Source organism: Mytilus galloprovincialis, chromosome 12, assembly GCF_965363235.1.
Source record: "Mytilus galloprovincialis chromosome 12, xbMytGall1.hap1.1, whole genome shotgun sequence".
Taxonomy (NCBI): domain Eukaryota; kingdom Metazoa; phylum Mollusca; class Bivalvia; order Mytilida; family Mytilidae; genus Mytilus; species Mytilus galloprovincialis.
The window spans coordinates 51179722-51193142 of NC_134849.1; the positions used below are offsets into that span (position 1 = coordinate 51179722).

General features: G+C 30.1%; 1 long non-coding RNA gene across 1 annotated transcript; it reads right to left on the reverse strand.

The window, feature by feature from the left end:
• Window positions 1-4058: 4058 nt before the first annotated feature.
• Window positions 4059-13208, reverse strand: LOC143055518 (uncharacterized). Its single transcript, XR_012972067.1, has 6 exons — window positions 12992-13208; window positions 12387-12449; window positions 8753-8927; window positions 7719-7809; window positions 7009-7138; window positions 4059-4390 (listed from the first exon to the last, which is right to left on the reverse strand). It is a non-coding gene; the product is annotated as an uncharacterized LOC143055518 (long non-coding RNA).
• Between the last annotated feature and the right edge of the window lie 213 nt (window positions 13209-13421).

Sequence of the window (13421 nt, forward strand, 5' to 3'; positions counted from 1 at the left end):
AATGACAGTTTATACTGTTAAATTTAACATGGAACACCAACGTTTTTGTTGCATAATTGATTGGGAAATAACTTTTTTATAATTTATTTCAGTTTTGCAACGGTCCGGTGTATTGAAAAATTTTGAGTGCTTGAGGTTTGACCAGCTGGTTTGTCCTGTTTGAGTAAATATTGACGGATGCGAGTTGAAAAACATTTAGTCTTTTGAATTTAAAATATTGTATGAAAATACTTTTTACATTTTATGCCAATATCAATTGTCCGTTAGTTTTTTTATATTCAAATGACAATTGTACTCTAACAATATGATATGCAAGTAAATTACATCAACTTGTTTAACCACTACTTGTAAAGAAAACAGTATTTGTAATAGGATAACTTTCGATCATCGCCAGTTTGATCTGTATTGAAAATATTTATGGTTTGATAAACTTTGATCGTATTTGAAGAAACTAAATAATGCAAAACGCTTTAGAAAATCATTTTTTACAATATTATTTTTCCTGTTACATTTTGACATAGAACTTATACTTAAGCTGCTGCCAAAACAGAAGAGCAAAACATTCTACACAGAGGAACAAGTGATCAGTAAGCTGGAGTTTCTTATCGGCAACATATTTGTTGAATTTGGAGGTAGACTTTTTCAACAAATTGTTGGCATTCCTATGGGAACGAACTGTGCCGACCTCTTCTTACTTTCACATGAATTGGAGTTCCTTCAGACACTTGTCAAAAATAAGAAGATAAACAAATCGAAGCAAGATTATTCAATTTCACTTTCAGATATATTTATGATGTTTTTTCCTTTAAAAATCCGAACTTTTCTGATTGGCTTCCATTAATATATCCCCAGAACTAGAAATTAAAGAAACAACTAACACGGCCTCTTCCGACTCATGTTTAGACGTATTCCTCGAATTTGACATACACAGTCAACTCAGTACCAGAATCTATGACAAACGAGACGAATTTTATTTTGAAATTATCAATTTCTCCCACCTGAGTAGCTATGTACAAACTTCACCTGCATACGGGATATACTTTTCCCAACTTATTTCATATTCAAGAGTGTGCAGCTGGTAAAACGTCACCCGTGTATGAGCAGAAAGTTGATGAACCAGGAGTATGTCAAAGAACGTCTCGTCCTTTTTCTAAAGAAAAGTTCATCGGAAGGTACCAAGATCCTAATAACGTGTTATATTGGTTTTTTTATTCATTTGTGTGACGTTCACATTCTGACTTCATACATGCGACTGTACATTAGTTAATGTGAAGCTTGCCATTCAGTCACAAGATTTCAAATATTTCAATCCTTTATTGGTTGATTCAAAATACATATACAAGTAAGCAATGAATGTGGTTGTTAAATTAGATAGATGCTTTTTTGTGCTTCTTTGTTAAATATTTGTTTTTTCTTTGTTCTAAACTGAGATTGTGACACGGTGATGACTGCTGTACCCATAGTTATAATTTTACGTATTATGTCGGTTTCGTTCACGCATCGTTGTAAATATAATGGAATTGTATGCGACTTTCATACAAGTGAGAGGTTTGGGGCTATAAAACCAGGTTCAATCCACCATTTTCTACATTTGAAAATGACTGTACCAATTCAGGAATATGACAGTCGTTGTCCATTCGTTTGGTTTGTTTTATCATTTTTAATTTTGACATCTGATTAGGGACTTTATGTTTTGAATTTTCCTCGGAGTTCAGTATTTTTGTGATTTTATTTTTTGAAATAAACCGGTATACTCTTAACCACAATTTAAAAAAAACAAAAGTGTTTAAACAATCTTTCAACATAGTTAATGATTACAAAGTTTAGTTTCATTTAAAGATGGTTTTGAAATTGTGACACGACACCAAACTCTTTGTTTTGAAACTGCAACCAATTACAAAAATTGCTCGGAAAATCAATGATATGCTGTTAACATTACAACATTCTATCTCTATTTGAGTTTTATCTGTTCATTTGTAGATAAATGATTAGGGTGAATCGAAAACATAATAAGTTAAATAAAAACCAAAACGCCAACAAACAGGGAGCATGATCGTTTATGTTGTAACTAGAAAACACACATTCAATTATTAATGTTTGTATAAAATTGATATTTTGGATCGTGAAAGATCGTGTACAGCATTTTGATGATCGTGAAAAGGATCTCGAAAGATTTGTTGCCACTTATTCATTATTTCAAAAAGTCCATAAAAAACAATCAAATCTTTCTTTAAACAAGTGATGATTTATTATTGTAATTGGTACATCAAAAAAGATTGGATTTGCATGACTTATTCCACTTCACTTTTGTTTGTGAAAAGATTGATGGTTCAATGAATGCCATTGGGTCTGATGATTTTATAATACTACACCAACTAGTTTTCTTATAAAAAATAAAAGTCTGTCTGTCTGTTCTGCATTAGTTTTATTTCGTCATAAAGTTTAGATTGTCTCAACTGATTTCCGTTAAGTTTTATGCACAGTCATAGATATTTATAAAACAAAGATCCTTGTTGAAAAAAAACATTGATTAAAAAAACATCTGATTAGGGACTTTATGTTTTGAATTTTCCTCGGAGTTCAGTATTTTTGTGATTTTATTTTTTGAAATAAACCGGTATACTCTTAACCACAATTTAAAAAAAACAAAAGTGTTTAAACAATCTTTCAACATAGTTAATGATTACAAAGTTTAGTTTCATTTCAAGATGGTTTTGAAATTGTGACACGACACTCTTTGTTTTGAAACTGCAACCAATTACAAAAATTGCATCGATTAAGGAACATTTATTGCTCGGAAAATCAATGATATGCTGTTAACATTACAACATTCTATCTCTATTTGAGTTTTATCTGTTCATTTGTAGATAAATGATTAGGGTGAATCGAAAACATAATAAGTTAAATAAAAACCAAAACGCCAACAAACAGGGAGCATGATCGTTTATGTTGTAACTAGAAAACACACATTCAATTATTAATGTTTGTATAAAATTGATATTTTGGATCGTGAAAGATCGTGTACAGCATTTTGATGATCGTGAAAAGGATCTCGAAAGCTTTGTTGGCACTTATTCATTATTTCAAAAAGTCCATAAAAAACAATCAAATCTTTCTTTAAACAAGTGATGATTTATTATTGTAATTGGTACATCAAAAAAGATTGGATTTGCATGACTTATTCCACTTCACTTTTGTTTGTGAAAAGATTGATGGTTCAATGAATGCCATTGGGTCTGATGATTTTATAATACTACACCAACTAGTTTTCTTATAAAAAATAAAAGTCTGTCTGTCTGTTCTGCATTAGTTTTATGTCGTCATAAAGTTTAGATTGTCTCAACTGATTTCCGTTAAGTTTTATGCACAGTCATAGATATTTATAAAACAAAGATCCTTGTTGAAAAAAAACATTGATTAAAAAAACATCTGATTAGGGACTTTATGTTTTGAATTTTCCTCGAAGTTCAGTATTTTTGTGATTTTATTTTTTGAAATAAACCGGTATACTCTTAACCACAATTTAAAAAAAACAAAAGTGTTTAAACAATCTTTCAACATAGTTAATGATTACAAAGTTTAGTTTCATTTAAAGATGGTTTTGAAATTGTGACACGACACCAAACTCTTTGTTTTGAAACTGCAACCAATTACAAAAATTGCATCGATTAAGGAACATTTATTGTTCGGAAAATCAATGATATGCTGTTAACATTACAACATTCTATCTCTATTTGAGTTTTATCTGTTCATTTGTAGATAAATGATTAGGGTGAATCGAAAACATAATAAGTTAAATAAAAACCAAAACGCCAACAAACAGGGAGCATGATCGTTTATGGTGTAACTAGAAAACACACATTCAATGCAATGATAAACGTGAACTATAATGCAAAAATGCCAATACTCATACTCATGCAAGCATAAAACAAAGTTATGTAAAGTACAACATGTCACGTATATCAAAGCAACACAAAGGTGGGTGGTTTGTCTGATTAATATAAACTGTCTAAACATTCTTAATAGTTAAGGACAAATTAGCAAAAACGAAAAACCTTCATGTTGAATATTTCAATAAATAAGAAAAAAGTAAAATTTATAAACTTTTTTCTTAAATCGCATTCAATAATTGTTTCGGTTGAAATATATCAATTATAGTTCCTGTTCGAATGTTAAAACAAAGGAGTGATCTTGTTGAGGGTAAGGCTTTTTCCAGGAATCCACCATGACCTATTGGATTTACAATTCTGAAAAACTACATCATAATATGCTCCAGTCTGCTGGTTTGAGTAATTCCATCGTAACAAACCATTATCGATACAGAAAATGTCGGCAAGGAAAGTACCAGCCAGAATCAAAGTCTTTTCTGATACTGACAGCCTTTCTGAAACTTTACAAATTATAACATTAGGCAAAGATCATATATGATGCGACATTTTGATATTATGAAAATTTAGAATCAGACACTTAAAGAAGTAGATCTATAGCAGTCATGCTTGTAGGTGAAACTAAAAAGCCCTACAAATTCGGTAATACTTTTATATGTATCAATATAAAATGCGTGCATGTGAATTTTGGGACTCTTCGTAGCGTAATTAAGACAGAAAGTAATTTGCCAAGACATTAATTTATTCAGATCTCAATAGTTTAACAAGAAACCCATGTTCACACATATGAAATTCATAAGTATTCGAATTGCTCCTTTTCTGATGATGTTTGATTATCAATTTCATGATTTGTTACTTATATGAATTTTGTTACTTTCTCTGCTATCAGTATTAAGTATATTTTGCATAAGTATGTAATTTAATGTATTTTTGTTGTATGTACTTTTTTTCAAAAATCAATATTAGTAGAAGTAGAGTATATGAAATGAATTGTACATTTACGTCAATTGGTTAAGATTTCAATTTTGGGTACGGAAACTACCGGTACACAGAGGCAAAAGATACCAAACAGACATTAAAACTCACAAGTCGAAAATAAACTGTTAGCTTTTTTTCAAGTCGGACTTTATTAGTAGACCATACGGTATGGAGTTTGTCATTGTGGAAGGTCGTATAGTTGTCTATAATTGGTTACATCCACTTCATTTGAACTTCAGTGGATAGTTGACTCGATGGAAATCAAACCACATCTCCTTATTTTTAAAATTGACAAGGACTTGTATTTAAAACCTGTTTCACACGAAGTAGATATAGGTTCAGAAAACAAGAACAAGTCAAAATATAGTATACTTTCAGAACCTTACTATGTTCATATATATAGATAATTTAGCTGATCTGTAAAAATAACATCTCCATGCCTTATATATCATGTACTGTAGTACACTAGCGAGCTAGTGTTCTAGCGAGACGGCTACAATGCAGGCAATTTGGTGTCACGATATCTCAGTAGCACGGGTTAGAATCCCGGCGAGGGAAGAAAAAAAAATTGCGAAAGCAAAATTACAGATATAACATTGTTGGGTTGATGTTTAGACGAGTAGTATATATATATAATTTTACAAATATTACATTTATGACAAAATATAAATTTCAGAGTTCGCACTCCTCTAATGATTTCATTAATGGAGGGTTCATGCAAACAAGCTGTTGAAACAAGAGTTTCTAGTGGTAAACTTGAAGCCATATTATTCAAAGACAAACGGAAGACTGCATAGATTAATTAACGTTATGGAATACTTAAGTTACATGACCATGAACATGTTCTCATTGACCTTAATTGTAGAATCTCAATATGAGACGTATCACCAAAACTGCAAATGTAGGACAGAAAGTCACGAGACAAAACGACAGAGACAAAAAGTCAAGGACAAACAGACATATCGATTATGAAATAATTTTTCTTTGAATAAGAAAACCGATTTTTAAACCCAATTTTTTATCTATCTTGAACTATAGTATATTAAGCAAATTTGTATTTAATATTTTTAATAAATTTCAATAATGATCAAATAATTGTCAAGATTATTATAACAAAATGTCAAAGTGGTTTGGTTCTTATATGGCTTAATAGTGTCAAGAAATATAACCTTTTCATGCTTAGAATTTAATAATTTTTCATTTATCAAAGCAAATGCACAATTACCTGAACCTTACAATTAATATATGAAACATATTTTAAGATCTTTCTCTTATAATGTTTTATATCTATTATATTCAAACAATTGTCAATAAATTATTTGTGGCCTTTTTGACCTGTAACTGTTTTGTCCAGTGACCGTATGCATATCCAAAAAAAACTGTATGCATAATGATCAATACAAAAGGGTTACTTGGGTTTGCTCACCTCACATGATCACATTATATCATCCCTTGTTTTTTAAAATGGTTTTGTGGTTTCTATTTTGCTTACCCTTCCACTTATATTTTACCTAATTTTTACTATATCGAAAAAGGGTATACTATATATGGAATGTACTATCAACGACAAAAAAATAATAGTTAGCGTCTTTCATAATTAGCTTTCAACTAAAACACCTTTTTGTTGTATTCTTCGAAAGATTTATTTGCATGTTTGTTTGAATCGTTTTAAACAGTTGTTTAATGTCTGTGGTATATGTTTTCAGAGTTTGGCAGCTGAATCCCAATTATTTTAACATTCACTTATTATATCTGTTACTCACCCAATTTTGTTAATATAACGAAAGTAATAAAAACTGTCATATTAAACACGCAATTAACACATGAAAATGTTCGCACCAAATCAGAAATACGGCAGTTTTTTTTATCTCTTCGATTGATTGATATTGTGTTATTTTGTTAGTTTTTATAAACTTTCCCTTTAAAATTTGCATTGATGTTATTTTTGTTATTCTTTTTTGTTGATCTAAATATAACTTGTTCTCATTTATAATCTGATACCATTGACATCTGATTTTACTTATAGTATGATGCGCTGATGCCTTGAATATTACTTTATGTCGTGATTGATTTCTCAAAGGATATATTAACTGGAAAATTGTTTTCTCACTCAACTTATATTCATAGTATGAGCTATACTTACAGATTAATTTAAACTCGTTGGTTGTGCCACTTCTGTTCGCCTGTGTAAATACTTTTGTACCTTCCTTCTTCTCTGTAAAGGCATGAGACGTATCTTGAATCTTTCCTATTTCTTTTTCTTGTGTTTTGATCTACAGAAGTGTAATTAATAAGGAGAATATATATATATCAATTGCATGTACCAAGTCAGGAATGTGACCGTTGTTATCAATTCGTTTGATGCGTTTTAGCTTTTGATTTCGCCATTAGAAAGCTTCCAGAACTTTCCGTTTTGAATTTTCCTCGTAGTTCAGTATTTTTGTGATTGTATGTTTTGCCACTTTAAAACTGTCACTAAACGATCAGTTATCACGGTTAAGGAAGTATGTCGTATAAGAGAATTTTGAAAGCATTTAAGTTTAGAATGAAATAAATATTTAAATCAAGCATTTTGAATACCATAACTAATAAAAAGAAAAGATTATAAATAAATATCACGTATATGCTGTCAGAAAACACACAAGGCTAGGTATATGGATGTCTTCACAATATTTGGCCACACTCTGTTAAAAGGCATACAGTTCCGACTGCTTTTTCGGGTTCTATTTTTTTGGTTAAACCTGGAGGTATAATACAAGAGTTGCCTAAGTTGTACTTACTTCTTTCTGACTTGTTAACAAGTTTCATGAAACAAAATCTGATTGTTTTTAAAATATATTAGAATTCAATCACCTTAAATGAATTTGAATGTTCATCTTTAACGAATATACAAACTTCTTTTCCTGCCCCATCTCTTACAGTAAACGAAAGGTTCTCAGCCGACCTACAAGAAAATCTTTTAAACTATAATTTGATTTAAAACAAATATTATGGCCTAATTTATTCTGTTATTTTATCTGTTTTTAAATTCAAACCACAGAAGTATAAAAAAATTAACTTTATAGAAATAACGTATATTCATAGCATCAAAAAATAGATACCCGTTTCTCTAGTGTGCTTAGGGTTGGCTGGACCTACCTTGTGGGTTCATTGCACAATTATGATAAAATCATTTCTGACCTTTTAATATATTTGTATAATTTTCGGGCAAATTAGAAACATAAATAGAAACAAAGGTGAATTTAAAAAAAAGGAAAATGAGTTCGTACAACTTCCAGTAAAATAAGTTTAAAAACTCCAACATCAATGATTTTGTTGGAATAATATTGTATGTTGATTCCATAGGTTAAGTAAAAACAATTAATTTTTAAAACCATTAAAGATGAAAAATGATAATAGATTGAATAAATAAGGAGGGGACCAAAACTGATCTTGTATCTTTTTTTTCATGTCAGTCGGGGTTAAAAGAAGCTGTAGAATTCTCACCAAAAATAGCGATATGATTTAACATCAAAAGACACCAAAAGGTAAAAATACGTTTTCTATTTTCCGAAATAAACAACCTATGCGCTATTCAGTATCTGGTGGAGAGTTTTCTAATTTACAATCATATCACATCATCTTTATTATATAAAGCTGTATATAAATTGACCATGGACGACAAAACTCAAACAAAACTCCATTTTTCGAGAACAACACTATACAAACCAAGCATTATTTGATGACAAGATCAGATGTAGGGTCCTGCATTCGTGAAAGATATACACATTTGATACTTTGTACCAAAAATCCACAAATATAATGGAACATAAATATTATGTACACTTGAATGCTGACATCTTTAATGAAAGGTTTCTGTTTGGATAAATCAATTAACTGATACATACTCTTGTTTTATATCTCCTAGTTTTAATCCCTTTGGACTGTTAAATAACAAACGTTGCCGACGAAACTGGTATGGTCTTCTCAGTTCCATTATTGTTCTCTTTTCACTATCATAAATCTTTAGAACCAAAGGCCTAGTTTTGCTACAACAGAATCTCCAACATTTACTGGAATCATCTACATTTAGAAATATTAAGCACATAAGAGATAATGACATACCAATGATGGAAGATGTTTTTTTTTCCTTTTTCAGCTATTGTTTACCAACATTTTCGTCGCAATTAATTGAAAAAGAACTGGTTCACTCTTTCAAAATGTTAAACTAAGCTTGGTGTCTTTTGTCGTACCTTTAAAACATCTTAAAATGACAATAATGATTATAACAAAATATGAACAAAATTGCTTTCTCCGATTTATGTATTCTTTACTATGTCATTGAATTAGTTGGATAATTATTATAAAAGACCAAAACTCACTAAACGCAACTGACAATTGACCTATGAAATCAATCGATTAAATTATTTATCTTCGAACTCTTTAACACATTCAAATCAATTTGAAGATAACAATGAATATTCAGTTATATGTATGGCATTACACGTTAGTTTTACCAACACTTCTATCATTAACCACTATACAAGTTGTGTTACAATATTATTTTTCTACAACAGTTTAGAATTTATATCTGTAGTTCTTGTGAAAAGACCTAACATAAAGGATAATTTCTTGCAGGTACTTTTTTTTTATGACATCTACCTTGATATACGAAACAGTATTTTTGTGTATCAAATTATATTTTCAGATGGAAAAAAGTAGATTTTGTACCCTGGAATAGATAACATCAGTTGTATTCGGCAAACATTTTGAAACGTTTTGTCCTTTAATTTCGCACTTTATTTTGTCTATTCAGCTTTTATTATTCAAGTGTCACTGATAAGTCTTTAATAGGCAAGGCACACGTCTGGCGTATTAAGTGTAAATACTGTTATATATGATGAGTTCATATAGTCTGGTAAAATACCAGTTTTGACATCCCAATCAACACAAATTACATAATTCAATTAATGTAGGTTTTCCAAATAAAACTCATTAAACGATTCACTAGATAAATACTTTGTAGGTGTGTTTTGAGGCATTTACTATGTTTGCCCTTGGTAAAAATTCCCAATCTGTATTTTTTTTTTTAATAAGATAGCCTAAATTTCTTTCTTAATTTAACAACTACCCATTACATTGTGTTTATCAACCTTGACATATTTAATAGATTTGTGTCAGAATTTCGGTTCTTCAAATAGACAAAAGAGGGGTGAAAGATGTAGATCGAAAATAAAATGACAACTCCATGGCTAAAAATTAAAAAGACAAACAGACAAATAATAGTACATATGACACAACAAAAGTTAGAATGATTTGTCATTTTTTTTTTTATTTTCAGGTCATAACGATTTATTTATTTTTTTTTTTTTTTTTTTTAATGCAAAGACATTAAAAAGTTGTATTAATTCTTTTTTACTAATATCAAAGTATTGTTTAAATGCATAATTCGTGTAAGGATGCGATAATTCATCTACTTGTACACATCACTCTTGATTGATAAATACAAAGGGACTGATTAGGAGAGGTGAAATCTACCCAATTAACGAGTTGTTAAAACAATAGTATACTATACTATAGGACCCTTTTTATAGTTTACTTTAAGATTGGTACTAATTCAAAGGTATAAGAAGATGTGGTATGAGTGCCAATGCAATGAGAGAACTCTCCGTCCAAGTTACAATTTGTTAAAGAAACCAGTGTAGATCAAAGTATGTCTTCAACACGAAGCCTTGGCTCACATCGAAAAGCAAGCTATAAAGGGCCCAAAAATTAACAGTGTTAACCATTCAAACTGGAATACCAACGGTCTTATCTCTATAAAAAAAATTGAAAAACAAGAAATACTAATGAACCACATCAACAAACGACAACTACTGAACGTCAGGTTTTTGACAAAGGACAGGTACAAAAAAGTACAGCTGGTTTTAACATTTTGATAGGTTCCAACCGTCGCCCGTACCTGAAGCCAACGTGTAACATCACAACATAGAAAGACATACTATAAATATCAATTGGAATAGCTTAACTCAATCAAAAAGAAATATTTACATAAATGAACATACAATAGTTCATGTCTTCTTTAAATTAATCTTTACACTTTTAATTTTTTTTATTTGTAATTCTCGTAACGGCTAGCAATTTATAATGGTCCTTTGTGTCTTTAATTTTAGCTACGTCACTCTCTCGTGGCTGAGTTTTAGTGTTGATACTTTATGGAACGGAATATGGTTTTTGACTTTTATTTCATTCATAAAATAAAAAATGGATTTCAGCCGTATTTTCATCGGTTTTTTTTTTTAATAAATCACTAACTCCAGATATTCCTGGAAATATCAAATATTTCCTCCTACGATGTTTGATCAAATTCTTTACCTCAACCAACAATTTTATTTTTCAAGTTTGTCATTTTCATGACATAAACACTCACTAAACTCAGATCAGTTATATTATTTTGTTCGTCTGTTTCAGGCGCATATCAGGCTACAATTGTTAAATTCATTTCAGGTAGGCAGTAATGGTAACCTCTTATGTCATCAACTTTGATGTGTTAAATGGCTAATTTCGAAGCTAAAATATTTGCACATAAGTGGTAAAAAGTTTGAGAACGCAGTTATAAACGTTTTCCATACTTAAGCACACACTGAAAAGCTTTTTGTAATGCGCCTTCTCGAGGTACAAAATCTTTTTTTCACTCAATAATTTCTTCTAAAATTGAATTCTTTCCTAACTCGATAGTTTTTACACCTGTATGCGTTGCTCCTCTGCTCTCCAAATCAACATAAATAATGACTAGTTGAAACATGTCCAATATCACTGCACAAAGATTTTTTGTTCTGGCACTATTTTTGTGTTCCTCAATTTGAACGCATTAAGGATATTGACACATCTGCTTTGATTTGTGTTATGCGTTATCGTTTTTTATAGCCTTTCTTTGTAAGACAATTTCTATAATATGAATTCTTTAGAGCTTCTTTCTTAAATCCGGCTGCAGGATTTTCTCGCTGTGTAGAAGATCAATTGGTGACCTTTGGCTATTTTCTGCGCTTTGTCCGGGTTGTTGAATATTTGATAAATTCCCCATTTTCAGTGTCAATTTTATGGTATTTTTTCTTAATTTATCGTACAAAATCAGATCAAGGTGTTTGACCGAAACCTCAAGCAGAATCGGAGCATTCTTTATATATTTATCCAATGCTTGTTATATCGTAGTTGGCAATGATTGATGTCTGTCATAATAGTTTCTCGTTTATTTGAAGCATATTTCCAGCAATTGAATTTATCCTTTGATATTTATATTTATATTTTAATCATAAGGGAACCTTTCATAACTTACAAATGCGGTATGACTTTTGATAATTGTCTTCTTATTCAAGACCAGGAAGTTATATATCAGAACGAAGGTTAAACATTTGGACATAGTCGTTATCATGAGATCTATTTTGGAGAGTTGTCTCATTGAAACACATACCACATCTTCTTATTTTTTTTATAAGACTCAATAAAAAAACGTTTTGTTTTTTTAAATCATACGATACTTACCTAATTCTTCTATCGCTTCCATAATTTTTTGATTATGCAGATCACATATATCAAACTTATATCCTTCAAAAGAATTATATCTATGGTCATATTGTATTTTATCGTTATGAATATGTGACCCGTGATCAGTTGTAAGCAGCGTTTCAAACAAAGAATTATGAAGTATAATGTTCCAAGAGAAATTCAAAACCGTGTTTTGTTACTTTAAACGATGCACAGAGAGAAATAAATAAAAAGGTATGTTAGCTGGTTATTGTGTATAGCCATTGGTGTTAATTTTAAGTTGACCTTATCACAATTTTATCTGTATTTGATGTAGCTTTCAATATGCGTATGGAACATAACACAAGAAAACTAATAAGTCCATTACATTTTTTTAACAGCATGCCAAAACAAAAAAACAAAAATATGAATGAATGACAAACAACAGTCTAAAAAACACTGCATAAAAAGAAATTAAAATTATTAAGCACCACAAACCTAAAACACTGGATTCTCCAGTAGGGTAGACAGATTAATAAACGGTATATTTATAATTATGGTAAAAATTCAACAGAACTTATCACTTTCAAATGCTGACTAAAACAAATACAGGATGAACTTACCTCTTACCGCAAAATTTGAAAGGTGTTGTTTAACGATTATTTCGTCTAGATCATCGAATTTTGCCATCCATTTGACGGTTTCGTCATGAAGCCTGACCTGTGCCATTTCGCCGGCTTGCTGAATACCGAAATGTTCACTATAAAATTTAATATTTCTATTTCATTGTTAATCCGATCTGTTTATATTGTGAAACTAAAGAAACCTTCGGTGGTTCAATTGAAACCTAAGAAGAAAGTTTGATTGTGCAAATACATTTAATTATAAGGTACTTGGATTAGCAAATAGTTATATCTTATTACGATTATACATTAAAATTTCTTTGTATAGATTTTGTTATTTAAAAATTACGAAGACTGAGTAATTTTATCTATATAATTTCACCTTAAATAATTTGTATGCCTTTATATGTATTTAATAAATCAAAACACT